General features: G+C 40.1%; 1 long non-coding RNA gene across 1 annotated transcript; it reads right to left on the bottom strand.

Moving 5' to 3' along the window:
* Positions 1-21,841: 21,841 nt before the first annotated feature.
* LOC110089837 (uncharacterized) lies at positions 21,842-23,008 on the bottom strand. Its single transcript, XR_002302282.3, has 2 exons — positions 22,777-23,008; positions 21,842-22,459 (listed from the first exon to the last, which is right to left on the bottom strand). It is a non-coding gene; the product is annotated as an uncharacterized LOC110089837 (long non-coding RNA).
* Between the last annotated feature and the right edge of the window lie 221 nt (positions 23,009-23,229).

Raw genomic sequence — 23,229 nt, 5'->3', positions numbered from 1 at the left:
AAGCTCAACATCAAAAAAACTAAGATCATGGCCACTGGTTACATCACCTCCTGGCAAATAGAAGGGGAAGATATGGAGGCAGTGACAGATTTTACTTTCTTGGGCTCCATGATCACTGCAGATGGAGACAGCAGCCACAAAATTAAAAGACACGTGCTTCTTGGGAGGAAAGCAATGAGAAACCTAGACAGCATTTTAAAAAGCAGAGACATCACCTTGCCAACAAAGGTCCGCATAGTCAAAGCTATGGTTTTTTCCAGTAGCGATGTATGGAAGTGAGAGCTGGACTATAAAGAAGGCTGACCACCGAAGAATTGATGCCTTTGAATTGTGGTGCTGGAGGAGACTCTTGAGAGTCCCTGGACTGCAAAGAGAACAAACCTATCCATTTTGAAGGAACTCAATCATTAGTGCTCACTGGAAGGACAGATCCTGAAGCTGAGGCTCCAATACTTTGGCTATCTCATGAGAAGAGAAGACTCCCTGGAAAAGACCTTGATGTTGGGAAAGTGTCAAGGCTGTGAAGTGTGAAGAGGAGAAGGATGAGATGGATGGACAGTGTCATTGAAGCTACCGACATGAATTTGACCCAACTCCGGGAGGGATTGGAAGACAGGAGGGCCTGGAATGCTCTGGTCCATGAGGTCATGAAGAGTCGGACTCGACTTAATGACTAAACAACAACACAAAAGCCTTTCAGTGAGAGGAATATTCTAGTACTTCCTTTCAATTATATTAAAAGGAGGGCTGAGCACCTTGCCAAGGTGAAGGCTTTTCTCAAACCTTTTACTTCAGAGATGTTATATAATTTGCTGATTCCACAGGGTTTTTTTTATGTAGGTGCTCATATTTTGTATGCTGGAACGGCCAGTTTGACATTCTATATCCTCATTTCTCTGCTTAACTAATGTTTTGGCCTAATCTAGTCCATAAGATGAGAGCACCTCAGGGGAAAGGCAAATTTTCGGCAAATGGTTCTGGACAGACTTGATCCAGTTGGGTTGAAAATTATCATAGAGTATCAAAGGAAATATACCTTGGGGATTTAGATATCCCTTTAGCCACACACATATACAAATAGGATATATATTTCAACCAGGTTTCAACTTTTAGGCAACCTACCTCCAATCTTACCCTGGCATTTGACACACATCTAGGACCTGTAAGTTAGCTCTTAAAAATTTGGATTGGACTCTTTCATGTGGTGCAATATGGGAGCTAGGTGGCCCCAGGTATGAACCATATAATAGTTGGGCTAACATCTTGGCCTTATAAAGCTTGAGAGCTGCTGGAAGAAAAGCCATCCTTGATGGAATTTAGCCATGCAATTTGCAGATCTTTCTTCTTGATCTGCCGCATATCTACTATGTTGAAGCCTGAGGCCTGGAGGACTATTCCAAGGTAGTTTAAGTTGGTTGATGTGATAGCCCCGGCGAGCGGGGTCCGCAGCTTGGGCATACACTTGGACCCGACGCTCACCATGGAAACACAGGTGACGTTGGTCGTCCGGTCCGCCTATTTCCACCTTTGGTGGATTGCCCGGCTGCAGCCCTATCTCGACACGGGGGCCCTCACTACCTTAGTACACGCACTCGTAATTTCAAGATTAGATCACTGCAACGCGCTCTACGTGGGGCTACCTTTGAGGCTGATACGGAAACTTCAGATGGTGCAGAATGCAGCAGCCAGACTCCTCACCGGAGGGAGAAAATATCATCATATCTCTTCCATTCTGGCTAGACTTCAAAGTTTTAATGCTCACTTATAAGGCCCTAAACGGTTTGGGACCTCGATACTTGGGGAAACGCCTTCACCCACCAAGTTCTACCCGAACCACCCGCGCGAGCCAGGAGGTGAGGCTGAGGAGCCTGACGCCGAGGGAGGCCCGGAGGGAGAAGACAAGAAACCGGGCCTTCTCGGCGGTGGCTCCTCGCCTTTGGAACAATCTCCCTCCTGAGATTCGCGCGGCCCCTTCGCTGGGTACATTCAAAACTCAATTAAAAACATGGTTTTATGTCAAGGCCTTCCCTCCTGCCAGCATCTAATCTAATTTAAATTATTTCTCTCTTTCTTTTCTATTTATTATTTATGATTTATTATGTTCTGTTAATCGATATTTTGGATTTATGTTATTATAATTGTATACTCTTCTGTGTTAGCCGCTCAGAGTGGTACCAACTTACCAGATGGGTGGGATATAAATTAAATAAATAATAGATAGATAGATAGATAGATAGATAGATAGATAGATAGATAGATAGATAGATAGATAGATAGATAGATAGATAGATAGATAGATAGATAGATAGATAGATAGATAGATAGATAGATAGATAGATAGATAGATAGATAGATAGATAGATAGATAGTCCTTAATTGACCAAGACCAAGTCTTTGGTTGGAGCCCAAAAGTGACTATCTTGGTTTTCTAATAGTTGATTGCTAAGGACTCATCTTCACAGTATGAGGACAACTTCCCAAGGGCCCTCCTCAACTCAACAGGGGTTCCAGAGTGTATCACTGTATAATCAGTGCATAGTAATACTGGTACCATCCTGTTATCAATTCTGGGAGAATGGAGATCAGCCAGCTAGATAGGTTATTTATATAAAAAGTGAATGGTGCCAGTGCTAAGTAGGCAACCTTGCCTAATGCCTTGAAACATTTGAAGGGGTTCAATCTTGTCCTTATCTCTTGCGTCTGATTCTCAGATAATTTTGTTCATGTGAAATGCCCATAGGAGATATCTCAGTCTTCTATCAATATTCAAAAGAAAATTTGTTAATTTGTTCCAGAGTCATGTTTTAGATATAGAACCAAATTCTGATCTGAAGTCAACAAAGGCTGCAATAAAGTGATGTTGTTCCCAGAAAAGTATTCTCAATAGAAGAAGAAGAAGAAGAAGAAGAAGAAGAAGAAGAAGAAGAAGAAGAAGAAGAAGAAGAAGAAAGGAATGGAAAGGAAAGGAAAGGAAACTGAAAGCAGGATCAGCTGATATTCTAACTAAACTAAACAAAACAAAACAAAAAAAACAACTGGAAATGACACAAGTGTGGATAGGTGGAGACTGACTAGCAGAAACATGTTCCTGCGGCAATGTTATTTAAAGACACAAACCACAGTGTACACTGATCAGAACAGAAGAAACCACTACTAGAGTCTACACTACAGCAAACTGGAACACAGCAGACCCTCTTCCTGAAACTTTTTTTTTTGGTCCGACTTTAACTCTGTTGACTTCAGTTTTAGTCCTTCGTCATGTAGACAGTGGGAAAAGTACTGGTATCATGGGTGCAAGGAAGGTTGAACAAATGCTCGGTGTGGACTAGTGCTTTGTTAAGTTTCTGTCTGTTGGTACATAATCCTGGGCTGGGAGGCATATGGAGTCATCTGCTTGCCACAAATTGTAATAGTGCTTGAATGTCACCTGAATATCACCATGCCAACAATGGACAGCCTTCCTTAAAAAATATCAGCTATTTTAACCAAAATTGGAATGAAATCTATAACAGCACTTCAGTAATTTTTTATCATTTTTTTAAAATCTGATTTTCCTATAGTAATTTTTTCTCAATCAGTTTGAAATTTAGCATAATTGAAAATTTCATTCATGCAATTACGGTAGAGGTTCAATGTGTGTCGAATGAGTCTGAGGATAATTCAGCCGAGAACAGGATATAAGAATTCAAAATTATAAAAAGCAAAAGTTTGTACAATAATTTACCCGTGGGCTGAATTCGTGCAGAGGGGCTCCCAGAACAGTGATTATTTTATGGAGAGACTGTAAAGTGGACTATGGACTCGCTGGTGTATACTCACATGTGATTCTCCACCCTGTTTCCTCCATCTTTATCTGTATTGTTTAAATTATACACTTTATGGATAGGCAGTATCACATCATGATAGCTGGATAACACTTAGCAAACTTTCACTATTATGCACCCTAGAGTTTCTCCCTGCCTCATCTTTTAGTTTTTATTGGAAAAAACAATAACCATAACAAATATTATCATGCAAGACTTATAACCTATACAATCACATACACATCAATAAACTCATATTGATGAATAATACAATCCATTCCTATAGTCCATTAATACATGCATTCTATTGAGGTTAAAAAATAGCACACCTATATTCTAGCACACTTCTCAAAATGTCAGGCTCCCTGTTTAAATCCAGACCAGAAACTGACAAAAAGTACCAAATTTTAAAGAAATTTTCTTTTATTAATCCTTTAAGCAGTCTCAGACTGCACCTACATTGCTGATTTGTATTGATGTCAGCTCCACTGTATTCTAAATCAATTTAAAGTAATGTGGTAGTCATGTAATATTTGGGTTAAACTTATAATCCATTTTTTGTTTTGCTTTGTTTTTGACTTACTATTTCAATCTCCAGTCGGGGTGTTTTTGCTTAGCTTGCTTTCCTGCTTCTTTCCCTTTTCTTCCCCACCACTCCCGAAACAAACTAGTTCACTGAGTCAGCCAGAAAATTGACAAATTCCTCTAGTCCCACCTCTTTCCCCCTTCTTCTTCTTTCCTTATGTGAATGGGTATGTACATGCATGCGCGCGTGCACACACAGACATACACACACAGTGTGGGCTTCTCAGCTCAGAGACAGTGACTCTGCAAAAGGGGTTACACAAACAGATTTAAAATCCTGGCAGGGAGTCGGGGAGGGTGCAGCAGTAGCAACGTTGAGCCAGCCTTTTGGCTCCAGAGAGACAATCACTGTTCCAAGCATGGAGGAGCTTCGAGCTGGATTGATTGATTGATTGATTGATTGATTGATTGATTGATTGATTGATTGATTGATTGATTGATTGATTGCAGTTTTGAAGTGGTATATCGATGCAGTTCTATAATAATAATAATAATATTTTTAAAAAGAGAGTTCTTTTCTAATTCATCAAGAAACTTTTCATCCTGGCAGCCAACACGAGAAAACTCTCAGATTCACAATTTACAATGACATAAGCATTCGCAAATGTCAAAATGATTTTCTTAAGGCGAGATAAGTATCGATGCAAAATAAAGAGCCCTCTTGTCCATTTAAAATAACATGCTTTCTGACTAAAAAAACCTGGACAACACTCTGATTAATGTAAAATGATTTTAAGTGAGTTAAAACCAACACAAATACAAGGATAAATGTATGTGTAACCATGCCTCAGCAAGTAGTTAATTTCTTCATCAGTGGTACTACCCATATCCTATCCGGGTATCTCAGAGAAGAGAAGAGAAAGAAAAGTCCTTGAATTCCTCCCCTGGACTATCCATTCTGAATGAAACTAGCCATGAGTGCTCATTGGAAGGACAGATCCTGAAGCTGAGGCTCCAATACTTCTCGTGAGAAGAGAAGACTCCCTGGAAAAGACCCTGATGTTGGGAAAGTGTGAAGGCAAGAGGAGAAGGGGACGACAGAGGATGAGATGGATGGATAGTGTCATCCATTGAAACATGAATTTGACCCAACTTCGGGAGGGAGTAGAAGACAGGAGGGCCTGGCGTGCTCTGGTCCATGGGGTCACAAAGAGTCGGACACAACAACTAAACAAAAACAACAAAGAACTTCACTCAGGGTTCTAACTCTATTTCTGTCACTTTTTTCTTTTGCTTTTTGCCTGCCCTTGACAATTTTAAGTGCTTTTTCTGTCATCCATCTAGGTTTTTCTTTTCTTTTCACTACAGGAACTGCATTTTTCACTACTAATATCTCTGATTTCAATCCACAGTTCTTCTGGTACATGGTCAATTGAGTTTAGTAATGTAAATCTTTTCTTTATGTGGTCAGGAATGTTTTTATTTATTTATTTATTTATTTATTTATTTATTTATTTATTTATTTATTTATTTATTCATTCATTCATTCATTCATTCATTCATTCATTCATTCATTCATTCCATTTATAGCCTACCTATCTGGTCATATTGACCACTCTAGGCGGCTTACAACACAAAAAAGGAAAAAATATACAAGAAGAATATATAAATAAAAAGGAATTTGTACATAATTAAAAAATTCAATAAGATGGAGATAGAAAAACATAATAATAAAGGAAAGGGAAAAGGTCAGGGATTAACTAAGGAGGGAAGGCCTGCCTGAACATCCATGTTTTCAGTTGTTTCTTAAAAGTACCCAGCGAGGGAGCCGCGCAAATCTTCGGAGGTAGATTGTTCCAGAGGCGAGGAGCCACCGCCAAGAAGGCCCGGTTTCTTGTTTTTTCCTTCTGGGCCTCCCTCGGCATCAGGTTCCTCAGCCTCACCTCCTGACTTGTGCTGGGGATACGGGTAGAACTGGGTGGGAGTAAGCATTCTGCCAGGTATCGAGGCCCTAAACCGTTTAGGGCTTTATACGTAAGCATCAGAACTTTGAAGTCGACGTGGAACCGAATGGGCAGCCAATGCAGCGCGGCCAGAATAGGAGAAATGTGATGGTATTTTCTCGCTTCACTAAGGAGTCTGGCCACCGCATTCTGCACCACTTGGAGTTTCCGCATCAACTTCAAAGGTAGCCCCACATAGAGTGCATTACAGTGGTCTAATCTCGAGATTACAAGCGCAAGCACCAAGATAGTGAGCGCCCCCACGTCGAGATAGGGCCACAGCCAGGCTATCAGCCAGAGGTGGAAAAAGGCAGTATGGACCACCGACACCACCTGTGTTTCCATGGTGAGCGTCGGGTCCAGATGTACCCCCAGGCTGCGGACCCCACTCTTGGCGGTGAGGGTCACCCCCCCAAATGAGAGAGAGTCACCCACGCCTCCAATAGTGGGGGCACCCACCCTCAGAACCTCTGTCTTGTCCGGGTTCAGCCTCAGCCCATTCTCCTGCATCCATTCCAGTACAGTCCCCAGGCAGCGCTGGAGGGACAGGACAGCATCACCTGCAATTGGAGGAAAAGAGATGTAGAGCTGGGTGTCATCAGCATACTGATGACACGATGCCCTACACCTCCTGATGACCCCACCCAGCGGCCTCATATAGATGTTAAACAGCAATGGGGAGATAATCGACCCCTGTGGGACCCCACAGTTGAGACTCCACCGGACCAAGACACTCTCCCCAAGCTGAACTCTCTGGGGTCAGTCCTCCAAGAAGGAACGGAGCCGGGCAAGCACCAGGCCACCAATTCCCAGCTCGGAGAGCCTCTCCAGGAGGATACCATGGTCAACGGTATCAAAGGCCGCCAAGATGTCGAGGAGGACTAACAGAGATGTTTTTCCCCTCCCTCAACAGGTCATCGTGCAGGGCGACCAATGCCGTCTCTGTACCGTGGCGTGGCCTGAAGCCTGACTGAAATGGATCCAGGGCGTCTGTTTCCTCCAAGAGAGCCTGAAGCTGGTCGGCCAGCACCCTCTCCACCACTTTGCTCATGAAAGAAACATTGGTGACGGGCCTATAGTTGCCAATTTTGTCCGCCGCCAAACTAGGTTTCTTTCTTATGGGCCTAATGGGTGTCTCCTTGAGGGCAGAGGGAAACCTGCCCTCAAGGAAAGACCCATTTATTATTGCAGTGGCCCATTCTGTTGTTATCAGTCTGGCTGCTTTGATTAGCCAGGCCGGGCAAGGGTCCAAGGAGGAGGTAGTGGCTTGACAGCAGTCAAGCACCTTGGCCACAGAATCAGGCATGACAGGCTGAAAGGAGTCAAAGGTTACTGGGCAAGACGGAGCGCTGGACATCTCTGCTCGACTCACTGTGTTCAAAAAAGGAGAGATGTCCCGGCGGATTATATTTGGCGCTAAATTTCTTTTAGCACTCTTCAGCTTTACAGTAATGTTTGAAATTTAACATTTCATTATCAGTATCACAATCTGCTCATGGTCTTGTTTTGGCAGAAAGAATACAACTTCTTTATCTCCTGCTTCCTGTACCAACCCACTTATTTTACTGACACCAAACATTACAATATTTTTACATTCCATTTATTTGCCTTACGGTTTCTGATCTACCTTGATTCACAGATATCATGGTCTGTATTCTTCTGTGCATGTGAATTACTAGACATCCATTTGGCTTTAATCTAGTATTATTAGCAATAGAGCTATTCATACTTGTCCTTTCCTCTTCCCAAGTAGCTGATTGAGTGTTTTCTGACCTGGGAATCTAATCTAACACGATCTCCTATTTTATTTTGGATGGTCTCATCACAAAGTTTTCATGATAAGGAAAGTTCAGTCGTGATTTACCATTGCCACCTTCTGCACAGTACTAACAAAAGTTAGCTTGAGTATCACTGCCATTGTCTCCTATTCCCGTGTCACCTTCAGCTACTTCTGCTGCCCGGTAACTGCTGACCCATCACTATTGGAACTTGAAGAGGGTAGATGCATCTTAATCTAGTGCCTCAGCTGTGACTATGCTGCCTTGGGTCACCCTGCTAGGAGTCCAGTTGTAATGGAGTCTGGCCTCCTGACAGCATTGCACTCAGCTTCACTGATATAAAAAAACCCTTCACCATATTAGGGTCAGCATCCAAGAATGGGCCCTTACTCAGAGCCCTCCTCCAATTTTCCTCTGTGCTGCTACTGTTAATAATTTCTTGCCCATAAACTGACATGTCAAGAAGAAGAGCTCAAGCCTAGGCTTTTAAGCAATATACCATATTTTTCCATGATTCCCTGTACTTTTTCACATATACATGAAAAACCTGTAAAGATTGGTATCCATGTACAGAGGCCACATTCATAAACTGAAATTTTGTTTAAGAATTGAGTTCCCTGGCTTTTTAAAACAGGAGTTTAAATATACGTATGCTACCCACAAATTCAATTAGAAATTTCCCTCATATAGAATTACCCAGTGGTAGAGGGTTCCAGAAGATCAGCATATGGTGTGTATTATGACTACTGGGAGAAAACAGAAGTGGGAACTGCTTGGACGTGGCCCTGGTCTCTCTGTGCCAAAATATTTTGAAGGGCTTTTTTGGACTTAATGAAATGGTGGAGCAAAGATGTGATTACGTACAACACATACAATGGAGAAACAAATACACTTTTTAGTCTCTTTGTTAAACTAATGTTGCCATGCCTGCTCTGCCAAATGCAAACTGAAAAGCTATGTTTCCATTTCCAGTCCCTTTCTTTGAGTTAGGCAAGCTGAGGAAAAAAAGCTGTATTGGACCAAAACCTCTACAGAACCATTGTGTACATGGTTTCCAAAATATGTCCCTTTGGATTCTGGAGAGAAAAAAAAGGGAGAGATTGGAGTTAGCAAAGAATGCCCCTGAAAACCAAGGTCAAAATCATGCATACTACCCTGTTTTCCCCAAAATACGACCTAACTTGAAAATAACACCTAGTATGATTTTTCAGGATGCTCATAATATAAGCCCTACTCCAAAAATAAGCCCCAGTTAAGTGAAACCCCGCCCTCCACCATTGTGGGATCTATGATTAGATGGTGATTTGACCAGGATAACACATACACCAAAAAAATCATATCTAATCATCAGGATTTGATCTTGATTTCATGGAGCCGTCTTTTACCCAGCCCCCCCAACAGTATTTTCACAGCTTAAATGAGCGAGTTTCTGAATGTTATTAATTTTTTTAAAATTTTCTTTTACAATATTCATGAATAAGCCAGGTAAACTTGCTCATGAATAAACAAGGTAAACTTATGAGTAAACCAGGTAAACATGGTTTGAAGCAATTCCCAGCCAGAAAAGTAAAAACAAAACAAAACAGTAATTTCACAGCTTCAATGACGAAGCTGCTGAATATTATTATCTATTTTTCAAAATCTCTTTTTAAATACTTTCACAGGCAGGAGCTCAAGATGTGTGGCCTGAGTTAAAGGCTTTCTTTCATATCGAATATTGTGGCAGGGTTAAAAGTGACAGACTTTTGACCCTTGCCTTATATAGTTGTCTTGCTGACTGCAGTCACATTCTGATTGAGCAGAATGCCATGTGATGCGAATAGCTCAGTTTATAATGTTCAAAGTAATAAGGAAGAGAGCAAATTTCAAAGCATTTCAAGCTTTCAAAAGCACTATTTAAACAGCTTCATTTAGAGCCATGAATGGCTCAATCATTCTGAAGGGTGGGGGAGAAGCTGGTAAAGCGAGATGTTCTTTTTCAGGTATTAACGTTTTTCATCTTTATAAAAGGGTTGCAGATTTATGGTCGCTTGTGTCTTTATGGTGGTAAAACTGTTATTTTTTTTAAAAAAAATCACAAAACCCTTTACCCAAACACCCCCATATTCTGCACAGAGCAAGAGCAGATGTTCTTCTACATCCGTGCCAAATTTGGTACTGATCCGAGGTCTAGTTTCTTAGTTAGAATTTATTGTTTGGGACATCCCTATTTTTGATTTGACTTGCAGAATGTTTTCTGCTCTTCAGAGCATAATATATGGCTGCATAGGCATGCAGCCCTAATTTCCAGTTCTTCTTTGGGAGTTCCTTTGTCCTCAGTCACCTCTCCCAAGTTGGCAGACTTTTCCTTACAGCTGGTAAGGACTCAGGGCCACGCTCAAAGTCATCCATCTTGCTTAGGTGACACATTTTTACAGGAAGCTGTGGTAATTTTGGAGTTGATTTGAGTAGTGACAATATCAGGGTCTCCTGCCCAGTGCTCACTTCCTCCCCAGGATCTCCTTTGTCTGCAACAGAAGGTCAACCATGAAGGTCTTCAGCATGCTGGAACACAAAGAAGCCATCTCTAGCAGCTTTGGTACTGAATCTAGGTTTTGTCCTGTTTAATCCTGAATAGAGTTATTTTAAAAAAGAGATATAAATTTGCCCATTTACATTACCAGTAGCATTCTGATGAGGCTTAAATTGGAATCAACTGTGGCAGACAATGGTTTGCCCTCCCCTCCCTTTTGATTTTGCCAACATACTGATGCTTACCTGCTGCACTGCTTCCTTACTACATTGCTACTCTTCCTTTTCTTTATTTGTAGATGTGTCACTGGTTTGGGAGGAAAATAAATTCAGTTCCTACCACAGGACTAGTACTAATGATGTTAGACTTTTGAATAGCATAACAAGGTGGCCCTCTGTATGTGAGCATCAAGCCAGTTACTTATGTCATCATACCTGATAATGTAACTGTGACGGACAGGTCAGTAACCACTCCTGTCCATCACAATGGAACCCTGATTCAGGAGCCAATGGCTGTACAGAAAAGGCGGGACTAGGGATATATAAGAGAATGGATGACAGTTAAAGAGCAGTTAGAGTCTGAGTTAGAGAGGATTTCAGTTAGGGTCTGTGTTACAGTTTCAGTTAGAGAGGATTTAGGGATATGAGTTGGAGAAAAGCAGTTTAAGCAGTTAGGACCAGTCTTGTGTTAGAGAAGAATAGAGAGATAGAGAATAAGATATGAAATGAATAAATATGTGGATTAACATGATTCTATCTAAGCAAATATAAATGTTATAAAAGTACAAGTGATTAGATGAATAAAATAAAACCATCCATGATTTACTTTATATGATTTACTTATGAACACTTAAATAAACATTGATTTATTGAATAATACTTGATTGAAGAGTCCTATTTGATATAGTGAGGAATATCTCCTCTGGTGGCAGCGGAAAAGGAAAAAAAAATAAACGTCACACCCAAAAGTGAACCTGGGTTGTGTGGAGAAACAAACAGAGGAACGGGTTTGTGACATAAAGTGGTGGCAGCGGTGGGATTCGAAGGAAATCCAGTGAGCCAAAAAAAGAGAGAGATTTATTAGGTTGGGATTCGAATGAAATCCAGTGAGCCATAATAAAGTGAAATTTATTAGGCTGGCCACGAATAAAAAGAAAGCCTTTGAGTCTAAGAGACCTGGTTGTCAATAGTCCAAGTGAAGGAGTAGGAAACCCTAAAGTTTAAGGTGAATAGCTTGATAAGGACTCCTGAAAGTGTGGAAAGACAAAGGCAGGAAAAGGACTCTGACAAGATTTCTGTCGTTAAAAGTTTACCTCAAGCTGAGAGTGTAAGGACCAAGAGGGCTAGCTTTAGATTCCAAAGCTCTGAGGAGAGGGAGCATAAAGGGAAATAAAGTGGATGCGTAAGTCCAGATAAATAGCTGAGGTGGATTTGGAAAGGCTTATTGGAAAAGAAAAATATTGCTTGGAAAATCTGGGTGTCTGTAGATCAAGAGATACAAAGTAACAGACACAAGGAACAGCAAGGCTCAAGTCCAAAGATACAATGTAGCGATCTTAAGCTGCCAAAAGAAAGTTACATAGTTTAAATCTCTAACACAGAAAAAAGAGGTCTTTTAAACTGGGGTTTGTATATTGGAATTGGTGAGAAAGCAGCCTACCAATTTAATAATAAATATAAACTGTTAAGTATGACTTCCAGGAGAGGGAAGAAGGCAGTTATGGAACTTGCTGAAAATCAGACTTTACCTCAGGAAGGGGAAATTTCAGACCAAGAGGGCCAGGAATATGTGAGCCCAAGGGAACAAGAGGATGCCTCAGGGAGAGAAAACGCCCTAGAGTTTCTAAAAAGAAAAATAGAGAAAGAATATGAATTCCAGTTAAAACACTTAGAAAGGAAAATGAGAGAAAGGGCTGAGGCTCAAAAGCGACAGCTAAAGACTGAAGCAGAAAAGAGACAGCTAGAGGCTGAGGCTCAAAAAAGACAGCTAGAACTGGAAATGAGGGAAATAGAGAGGCAACATCGATTAAAAATGAAACAATTAGAACTACAAATCCAAAACTATAATAATAATAATAATAATAATAATAATAATAATAATAATAATAATAATAATAATAATAATAATAATAATAATAATAATAATAATAATAATAATAATAATAATAATAATAATAATAATAATAATAATAATAATAATAATAATAATAATAATAATAATAATAATAATAATAAATCCAATCCTGAGGGAAATAGATCAAAACCAGCTGAAAATGTAAAAGAAGTAAGAAACTCAAATTATTCTGAGAAAAAAATTGGAGGAAAGGCTTGGGATGAGAGAAAGACAGAATCCAGAGAGTACCTCAAAGATCAACTGACAGTTGGAAGCCATTTTAGAGAGAGACCCTCAGAGCAGTACCAACAGAAGGGTAAAAGCTTTGAAGAAAAGGGAGACAGAACCCTATATAATGAACAAAGAAATCTAAACACTTACTTTGGTGTTGGGAAAGCGGATCATTATATTTCGAATTGTGAAATTATTAAAAACAAAGGGGACAACAGAAAACAGGGGGAGTTGTACCTAAAAAGGTATACTGTATACAAAAGCAGGATGAAAGATCTGAGGTAAAACAGCAGAGTGACAGTTTAACTGACAGAACAGTGACGCAGGAACAACTGCCTCCTCTAGCAGATAATGTTCACTGCTATTACATTAAAACCAACAGAGAATTGCTGAAGTCAGCTGAAGAAAATATTTATATTAACAACATCAAGTATCTAGCTTTGAGAGACACTTGTTCTCAGATAACTATATGCCATGCAGATATTATTCCAAAGGAAGATATTGTTCCAAATGAGAAAATTACAGTTAAAGGAATTGGGACAGAAGTGATTAAGCTACCAGTAATAGTGAGGTTCCTAAGGAAGTTATAAGTGTCAGCCAATCACCTGAACTAGTAGGAGGCATAGATATAATAAAGTCTCAGAAAAGGATTTTTAAACCAGAATAAGAAAATGTTTTTACTTTGTTACAATCTTGTAATGCAGTTAAAAAAGAACCAGTAATTTCAGAATACCCTAAAAGATTCTTTATAGATAGAAATTTCCACAAACAAATAGATATCCCTTTTAAGTGTAGAGAGATGTCTGGAGTTGGAAAAGAGGTTTGGAATAAGATGAGACACGTTAAAGGGGGTTTCATATATATAAGCTCATAAGATAGTCAGAACACACCCACTACAGTAACTAGAGAACATGGGGGAGAAAAAGAATTGCAAGAAAATCAGAGAAATAAATGGGTAGAAGAAAGCTGCAAGGGTATGAGAGAGCCCAATGAAAGGAGTTTTAACCAGGAGATAAAGGAGAATAATAACTTAGAGGGTTGGTTAAAAGAGTTTCAAGATATCACTCTATTATACTCTGAAAATCCTGAGAAAATCTGTCTGGACAATTGCTTAGTGATGATTCCTGAAAAAGAGGAAAACTTACATGAGGATCAGGAAACATCATGCTACCCTAAGATGATGAAACTGAAAACTTTAGAGGGAACTGAATTGGAATCAGCAGAAGTAGTATCTAAGGAAAAGATACAGCTAACTGAAAAAGATCATCATTCTGTGTCTGCACCCATAGCTAAAACCAAGCAACAAGAAACCCTATCTAAGAAATTTAAGAATAAAGAAATAGCACTAGAGAAAGTTAAAGGTGCATCTAAAATTAATCAAGTAGACAAAATGAACATGCAAGGAGTATTAAATAAATTTACTCTAGTCATAGAAAAAAGAGAATAGAGTCAAAGCTATGATAAGGATAGCAGGTTATACCAGGCGGTGGGAAACAAAGGCCAGATATATAGCCTCTCCTTTAAAGATTATAAAAGTTATAAGAAAAGACAAGAAGATCCAGTGGTTGAGTAGATGTAAAGAGACCCTGGAAAAGTTGCAGACTACATTAAAGAAAAATCAGTGTAGTATCCAGAGAGGTCATCGTAACCAGAGAGCTTGTGTCCAGAGATGTCATTGTATCCAGAGAAGTCGTGTCCAGAGACATCATTGTATCCAGAGAAGTCATGTCCAGAGATGTCATCGTATCCAGAGAGGTCGTGTCAAGAGACATCTTCATGTCGTGAGAGGTCCAGAGTTCCAGAGTGTTTTCAACATCATTGCTCTGAAAGGATTCGAAACAGGAGCCGTGCGGAGCAAGGCGGACAATAAGAAAGACCAAGCAAATGAGAGACATTTAATTGGCAACTGGAAGGAAAGATTGTTGATTGACTGGACATTGCAAAGAAAGAAATTTTATGAGACTTTGCAAACTGGGAAACATAAAACCAACAAAATAGCAAGAGGGACACTAAATCTGAAAGACTTTGATGGTGAGACCCAAAGCAAAAGAGAAACTCAAAATAAGATTGCAAATGCATGGTCTCGAAGACCCAACGAATAACAGAAAGCAATGAGAAGCTGCACAAGAAGACTGAAGAAAAAAAACTTATAATAACAAATATTAGAAGTGAAACTGTAATCAAAGGTTCTGGTTATGTTTTGGAATGTAGTAATGTAACATGCAATGTAGTGTTAAAATTGATGACAAGTAATAAATAAATGAAAATGTAAAGGTAATAGAATGCAAACTGGTCAAAATTAAAATGTTATAATTGCATGGAAAAAGTGTAAAAGAAATCGAAAAAATATTTTAAAAAGTAAGTTATATAATATAAGAAATGTTAAATGTGTAATGATATAAGTAATAACAATGGTGATAATGTATATGTAATGAAAAGTAAAATAAAAAATATTAATAAGTTTAAAAGAGGTAATAGAGAAAATGTAAAAGTATAAAAGGTATAACTGTTCTATGTTTAAAGAAGGTTTGTACAGTATATTGAAAAATTTTAATTCTTTCATACGGTGTACATGAGGGTAAATCACTGTAGAGTTTACGCCCATGATACAAACTTTTCCAAGGGGGGAGGTATGTGACGGACAGGTCAATAACCACTCCTGTCCATCACAATGGAACCCTGATTCAGGAGCCAATGGCTGTACAGAAAAGGCGGGACTAAGGATATATAAGAGAATGGATGACAGTTAAAGAGCAGTTAGAGTCTGAGTTAGAGAGGATTTCAGTTAGGGTTTGTGTTAGGGTTTCAGTTAGAGAGGATTTAGGGATATGAGTTGGAGAAAAGCAGTTTAAGCAGTTAGGACCAGTCTTGTGTTAGAGAAGAATAGAGAGATAGAGAATAAGATATGAAATGAATAAATACGTGGATTAACATGATTCTATCTAAGCAAATATAAATGTTATAAAAGTACAAGTGATTAGATGAATAAAATAAGACCATCCATCATTTACTTTATATGATTTACTTATGAACACTTAAATAAACATTGATTTATTGAATAATACTTGATTGAGGAGTCCTATTTGATATAGTGAGGAATATCTCCTCTGGTGGCAGTGGAAAAGGAAAAAAAATAAATAAACGTCACACCCAAAAGTGAACCTAGGTTGTGTGGAGAAACAAACAAAGGAACAGGGTTGTGACAGTAACTTGATGTGATTCTGAGATCTACGTCCTTTCATCTGTGAGATCGCTCCCACTCCACTCATCTTGCTGTTCTTGCTATTGTTTTCCTTTGTACTTACAATCATTTTCTATCATATGGTAAGGGAGTTTTGTATATGCTCAGAAGTCACTCAGTATAGTGCTAGGGGACAGAAATGTATAGCTGCTTGAAGACCATGTCATCTGCCCTAGAAACCTTGTTACAGTACTTGGATTGAGCTATACTTATCTACTCAGGTGATGTGGAAGTGCCCACCCTTCCAATGTGCTTACAAGAGGACTGCATACGTTTTCAGATGTTTCTGGCCCATATCTCTCATTAGCCTTCGTCAACATCAGTAATGATAAACAATTATAGAAGATGCAACCTGAAAATATTTGGAAAAGAACAGTTGCCTGCTCAGGTATGTTCTGAAAAAAAACTAGTACAGTGTGTGGACCTCACTGGAGCCCTCTTGCAGATATTAGAGTTTCTGGATTTGGATGCTTACAGGTGACAGCCTAGCCCTCTCTTTCTCCATCATCCCTTTCCTCATGCAAGCAGCAATGACTCTGAAGAGCAGAAGGGTCTGGTCACATGTAGACAAACAAAAACTCTGGAAAACTGTTTTTCGACATTCAAGTATTCTCCTCTACGCATGTACATCAATCCAGAAGTTATAACGCCAGAAGATGACTCAGATGAGATTCTGTATCTAGAAGCAGTGCACCTTTAACATGAGATTGTATACAGTAACATGAGCTGACCTCAGTCCACATTTGGCCTTTTTTTCATAATTGGTCAGATGTGAGATAGCTTGGCATTATTTGCCATATCTGATGCTTCAAATGATGAAATAATATGTGCCTTGACATTTGATCCGATCAGAAAGTGTCATGTGGCTCCACCTTGCCAACAGTCATTTCCTCTTTACTGTCCTCCACAAGCTTCCAAGGTCTGTAGGCAGAAATGGCAAAGATGGAACTGAAACAAACCCAGCAATATTTTGGCACCTTTCAGATTAGCAAATTTAATTCAGCATGAGTTTTTGGGGGTATAATCTATTTCTTCAGACATACACCTTCTGCATTGGAAGAAATTAATTGTATCCATGAAAGCTCACACAGAAATATATTCGTTAGTCTCAATAATGTTGTTTTTGTTTTGTTTTTGCTGCTTCTGAAACAGAGCAGCACAGCAATATCTCTGAAAACTATGTGGGCAGGCGTTTCACTGCAGAGACAAAGCCACAAGGGCTTCCTGGCAGGTGGTGATGTCATCATGTCAATGTATCAGGGAGCCCTTGCACGTGGGTGGGACGAAAGGGTTTCACCCTTTTCAGCTCCAGCAGCAGTTATTCCAACAGAAACAGGAAGTGAAGCAGCTTGTATCTCTCATTCCTGTGTGGTAGTGGGTGCAGGAAAAGAAAAACTGGGCAAAACTTGTTTCATGCTTTCAAACTCCCGTTACTCTCTTGCTTGAGCTGCACGGTACATTTCCATCATAGCCAGAATGTCACTGAGCTGTTTTCCTTTAAGAAGCAAACCACCACCACCTCTCATAACATCTTGCTTCTCATTTCATGTACGGCTAAGTGAGAACTGAGATCCCTGCTAAGAAAGCAAGCCTTCTTTCTGTTAGCAGAGTAAACAGAAGCAAAGTCAGTTGGTGGATGCAGCCCTTGAACATCAGAAAGGAAGCTGGCCATGCTTTCTTCTTTGGAATGAAACTATGTTCACACTTCTTAATCTAAGAGATAAGGAACTGATTGCTTATTAAAAAAAATACAGCAAGGTAGAGAAGATAATAGCAAACCTGATTCCAACTAATTGTGGTGGAGATGTGTGGAGCCACAGCTGCCCCACCTTCTCCAGAACAAAGGCGTCTCCCTGTCCCCTCCCAGAGAGGATAAAAAAGGAAGATATGAGAAGGGAAGAAAGGGGTATCAACAACCCTAATGATATCAGCAGTGGTTCCCAACCTCTGGTCCCCAGATGTTCTTGAACTACAACTTCCAGAAATCTTGATCAACACAGCTATTGGTGAAGGGTTCTGAGAGTTTTAGTCCAAGAACATCTGGGGTCCCAAGGTTGGGAACCACTGCTCTAGAGTGAAACAAGATCATTATAGGTCAGAGCCCATAATGGGCAGCTTAGGAAACCACAGGAGTACCTTCACTGTGTCGCTATGTTCTCCTCCCCAGACAGAGCCACATATTTTCTTCAGGGTACGCTGAGTTGCACCCGCTCACCCCCAATACACTGCTGTGCTACCCAACCATCTTCCCTGGATGTTGCCAGCACCTTCAAGACTTTGCAGGCAAGGACTGATACAATCCCTGGACAATCTGACCTGGCTCAAACAACTGTCAGGTGAGAAACATCCTGCAAAAAGGCAAATGCTGTTGTGCTGGTCCATAAAGGGTATTTGAGTGGGTGGGGAAAGATACAGACTCAACAGTCAGTAGAACCAAAAATTATTGTCACACAATGGCTAGAATCCTATTGAAGATTTATGCCAATGTGAGTGAAATTGTGTAAGCCACAGCAGCAAAATGTCACTAGTTTACAAACAGCTGTTCACATTCCTGCTGCTTCAAATTGAACAACTTGGCATACAACCAAGAACACAATCAATAACTCATTAATTAGTGGCAATTTGCTGCTGTAGTTTACAGAGTTACACATGGCAAGGCGAAATTTGATGGGTCCCTAAGTTACTAATGACTGTAAGGCTTCTCCTGATTACTGTACCTATTGCCACTGGCTATGGCTCCAGCAAAGGCCCAGATGTCTGCCAGTCCACTGTGCTCCATGCCAGACAAAGAATAAAGACAGCTTTTCTTCTGTTTCGTTGGTTTAAAAATCCTTGAATGAGCCTAATTAGCTAATACCTAGGAGCAGCCCCTGCTGCAGCACTGGCATCACGAACTAGCTGTCTCCTGATATTAACCCTTTCCTGACATTGAAAAAAGCTATAATTTAAAATGTTCTTTTGATGTCATATAAAAACAAGACTAAATCTAATTAGTCAGCCTCTGCGTTTAGCAAATAGGCAACCCGTAACTTTCAGACTGGATACCCAGTGTGATGGAGTGGAAAGAATGACAGACTAGGACTAGTCAGGCCTTGGTTCAAATCCCTGCTCAGCCATGAAAACTCATACGGGGTGTGGAACTGGTAAAGCCACTCCTTAAACGTCTCACTTACCTTTAGAGACCTGTTTTATAAATTGGTTCCAACTTCTTGGCACATAACAGCAAACTTTCAGATTAACTATGTGGGTGCTTAGTTTTATTTCATGGAGTCTTTAGCCTGATTTCACACATGCACCCCTTTCAGGTGAACGCTTCCCTCCTATGGCAAGAGTAGAGTGATATTTCTCCCCTAGCAGACTGCTAGGTGGCAGGGAAAATGAATGTGGTTATCAGAAAAAGAGAGAAAAATAACCTCTCAGGGTCAACAAGCTTCATGACTGATGCTATCATTGGATGAAGCAGCATCCCAGTTTCCTTGTCAAAACAGAGCTCCAGCTGTCTGGCCTGGCCTGGCGTCTCCTTGATACATATAATTAATTAAGGGTGGATGGATGCACCTAAAATGTGCAGACTAACTGGCCTGTCACAAGGCATACTACACAGCAACCATTTCAGTCAAAAAGAGGGGGGGGAAGGAGGGCCAATAGTGCCATGGGGCCATGAATGTCCACAGCCAGACACTTTCCCTGATTCTTGTGAATGACAGCTAGAAGAAGGCCTGGCGAGGTCCCCCAACCCCACCCCGGGGGGTTATGAGAAGGTTTTTTTCTGCCTTGCTCCCTCACAGTGGGGGCTAGAAAGAATTCCCTTCAGAGAAGCACCGGAAGGTCCTTGCTTCCTTTAGATTTACATCTGCTTTTCAAGATTAGCACTAGACTTTTACTTTGCCCTTGAAGGATGGGCAGCAGCTACAAGGCCTGGCCTGGCATCAAGCATTCCTGCGACAAGAAAACATGGAACTGGGAACTACAGAGGCAAAAAGCACCACCTTTTCTCTGAGGATCACCCTTCATGGCAGTGTGACATTTACAAGAACTGGGACATCTTCCACAACTTTTCAATAATGTTCTATTTCAACAATGTTCTATTTACAAGGGACGTGGTGGCGTTGCGGGCTAAACCGCAGAAGCCTGTGCTGCAGGGTCAGAAGACCAAGCAATCGTAAGATCGAATCCACGCGACGGAGTGAGCTCCCGTTGCTTTGTCCCAGCTCCCGCCAACCTAGCAGTTGGAAAGCATGCAAATGCAAGTAGATAAATAGGGACCACTTCGGTGGGAAGGTAAACATCGTTCCATGTCTAAGTCGCACTGGCCACGTGACCACGGAAGATTGTCTTCGGACAAACGCTGGCTCTATGGCTTGGAAACGGGGATGAGCACCGCCCCCTAGAGTCGAACACAACTGGACAAAAATTGCCAAGGGGAACCTTTACCTTTACCTTTACCTATTTCACTAAAAATGTCTAGAAGCAAGATGTTTGTTTGACTTGCATAGCAGCTGTTACCACTGTTGTGCTGAATTTCTTGTTGCCATTTACGAGACACTACACACTCAAAAGCTTCGTCTGTTTGTGCCTAGGCCATGAAGATGACAACACTCCAGGTCTTGTGACTATGTGGTTTAAATTTAATCAGTGCTTTAGATTCTTGTGGTATTGGCCAATCTTTCATAGACATTCTGCCTGTTTCAATTCTGAATTCTGTGAATTATTGGACATCACATTGACAAAAAAATGAAGTGAAAATTCCCATAAAGGAAAAACAACAACAACTTGCTAGACTTTATAACTTACGACAGATTATACGAGCTGTTAATTATAAAGTTTATGAAGATCATCATTCATTTCTATTTCCCCCCTCATACATCTAGGTTTACATGCAGATGTATGTATGTATGTATGTATGTATGTATGTATGTATGTATGTATGTATGTATGTATGTATGTATGTATGTATGTATGTATGTATGTATGTATGTATGTATGTATGTATGTATGTATGTATGCATGCATGCATGTATGCATGTATGCATGTATGCATGTGTGCATGTGTGCATGTGTGCATGTGTGCATGTGTGCATGTATGCATGTATGTACATTTCAAATGCTTATATACTGCCTGATTTAGTACCAAACACTACTCTCGGCAGTTTAAAATCAAAGGAAGAAGAAGAAAATTAACTCGTGAACCACCACCACCCACAGACCACCAGTGCATGGATCAACATCATCACTGATTGCATAATCAACCTAGGTTGGTTAAAAGCCAACTTATGCACTGCCAATATTTAGTGTTACAATGAAAGGATCAGATGTAGGAGCACTCCTAAGTTCTGGACTTGATCCCTACGGGGAAGAATAACTCTATCCATCTTAGGGAGTCAAGCCCCTAACCTGACTGAGAAAGAGGAAATCCTAAGAGAGGAAGGCAGTTGAATCCTTGGAGTCTTCTTCCTTCCTTCAAGGTGATGGTGAAGAGCTGAGTTCTGACGCAAAATATATGCTATTTTATACCCTCTTTTTCAAAACACAATTACTGTATTATTAATTATGAAGCTAAAACCTTATAAAACAAATGACACCCCTTTTCTCTTCTCTACTTGCTTATCATGAAACAGCTTTAAATAGCATTCATCTTTTTCTCCTTCTGCATTATTCTATAAAAACTTCAATTGTACAATATTATTATTATTCTCGGGTTTCCCCATCTATTTTGAGGCATCTGCTAATTAACATTATAGGCAAAACACAACACAAGCAGCATGTGTTGCACTCTATTTTTCTCTTTTGTCTCTGTTTCACATGACGTCATCTGTCATCAGCTTTCTGTTGTTTACTCTTTCTTGTGTAAACTGGCATGAAACTGAATAAGCTACGTCTGCCTTGTTATCAGGAGTGAGCTGTTTTGGTTTTGTAATATAAACTGTCTTCACAGAGCACTTTTCCAATTGAACTTTCATTTTCTGAGGCATATTTTAAAAGACCTTTTCATTTTTAGGGCACCTCCCTGCACCCCATAAACTCAAATATTTTGACATTTTCTCCCTTTGGTAGTTTTTATGTGAAAGAAGCCTTAATTTATAAATATTTTCAGGTGCTGGTGTTGAACTAGTCAGCTGTCATCTGTGTCTGTGAGGTCTTGCTGCTTTCTTGCTTCTGGTGCTCTGTGCCGTCATCTGTGTTGATCTGCTCTGCTCTGCTTTGAAAACCTATCTTCTTGTTGAAGAATTGGATCTTTTGATTGTAGCTCTAACCTGAAAAGGAACAGAAAGAAAAACCAAAACTAGAAACTAGAAACAGCTCCTCTTTTGGTTAACAGACAACAGGGAAGTGTGTGTTATGCTTTGGTTTATTACAAAATTTAAAAATTGTATTGGCTTGGGTGAGACTTTTAAACTGAAAGGGATTCCTGGGAGGTCTTTAAATCTCTGTAGGACTCCTGGTGGAGTCTGGTATAAGATTGTGATAGGGCTTTGCACCAGGATGCTGAAATTTACAGAGTACAAAAATTCACTACTAGAAGAAAGCAAACACACCCCTTGATATTTGTTGCTAGAAGTGTCTTAATTACCTGACTGGAATGTGCTGCTCCCCCATGGATAGAAGAAAACACAAAACAGGGTGGCTTGGTGGATAAGCAATATGACCATCATCACTCAGACTCAGGTGTTCCTCTCCATTCCTCTGTTCTCTCCCTGTGCATGGTAATATCCAATAAGCCAAGCTTAATTAGTACATCAGCAAAGCCATGTACTATATATCAAAATTGCTAGTTATGGCTCTGCACCAAGATACTTACGCATATGTGCTCAATCACATAAACATCACACCAGAAGTCCCTTCCCTACATATACACACTAGCTTTTATGGTACTCTTCTTGTTTGTTTGCTTTTTTAAAAACTCGGTTTGTTATAGTGATATTGTGTGTATCGCCTCGCATAGCGACAATAATAGGTGCAGCAAAAATCGCTGCTAAGCAATTTTGTTGCTATGCGATTTTAAAAAGCTCATAGAAATGCATTA

Source organism: Pogona vitticeps, chromosome 4 (assembly GCF_051106095.1).
Source record: "Pogona vitticeps strain Pit_001003342236 chromosome 4, PviZW2.1, whole genome shotgun sequence".
NCBI classification, from domain to species: domain Eukaryota; kingdom Metazoa; phylum Chordata; class Lepidosauria; order Squamata; family Agamidae; genus Pogona; species Pogona vitticeps.
The sequence above is the reverse complement of the archived record's forward strand: the minus strand, read 5'-3'. Positions and strand labels throughout refer to the sequence as shown.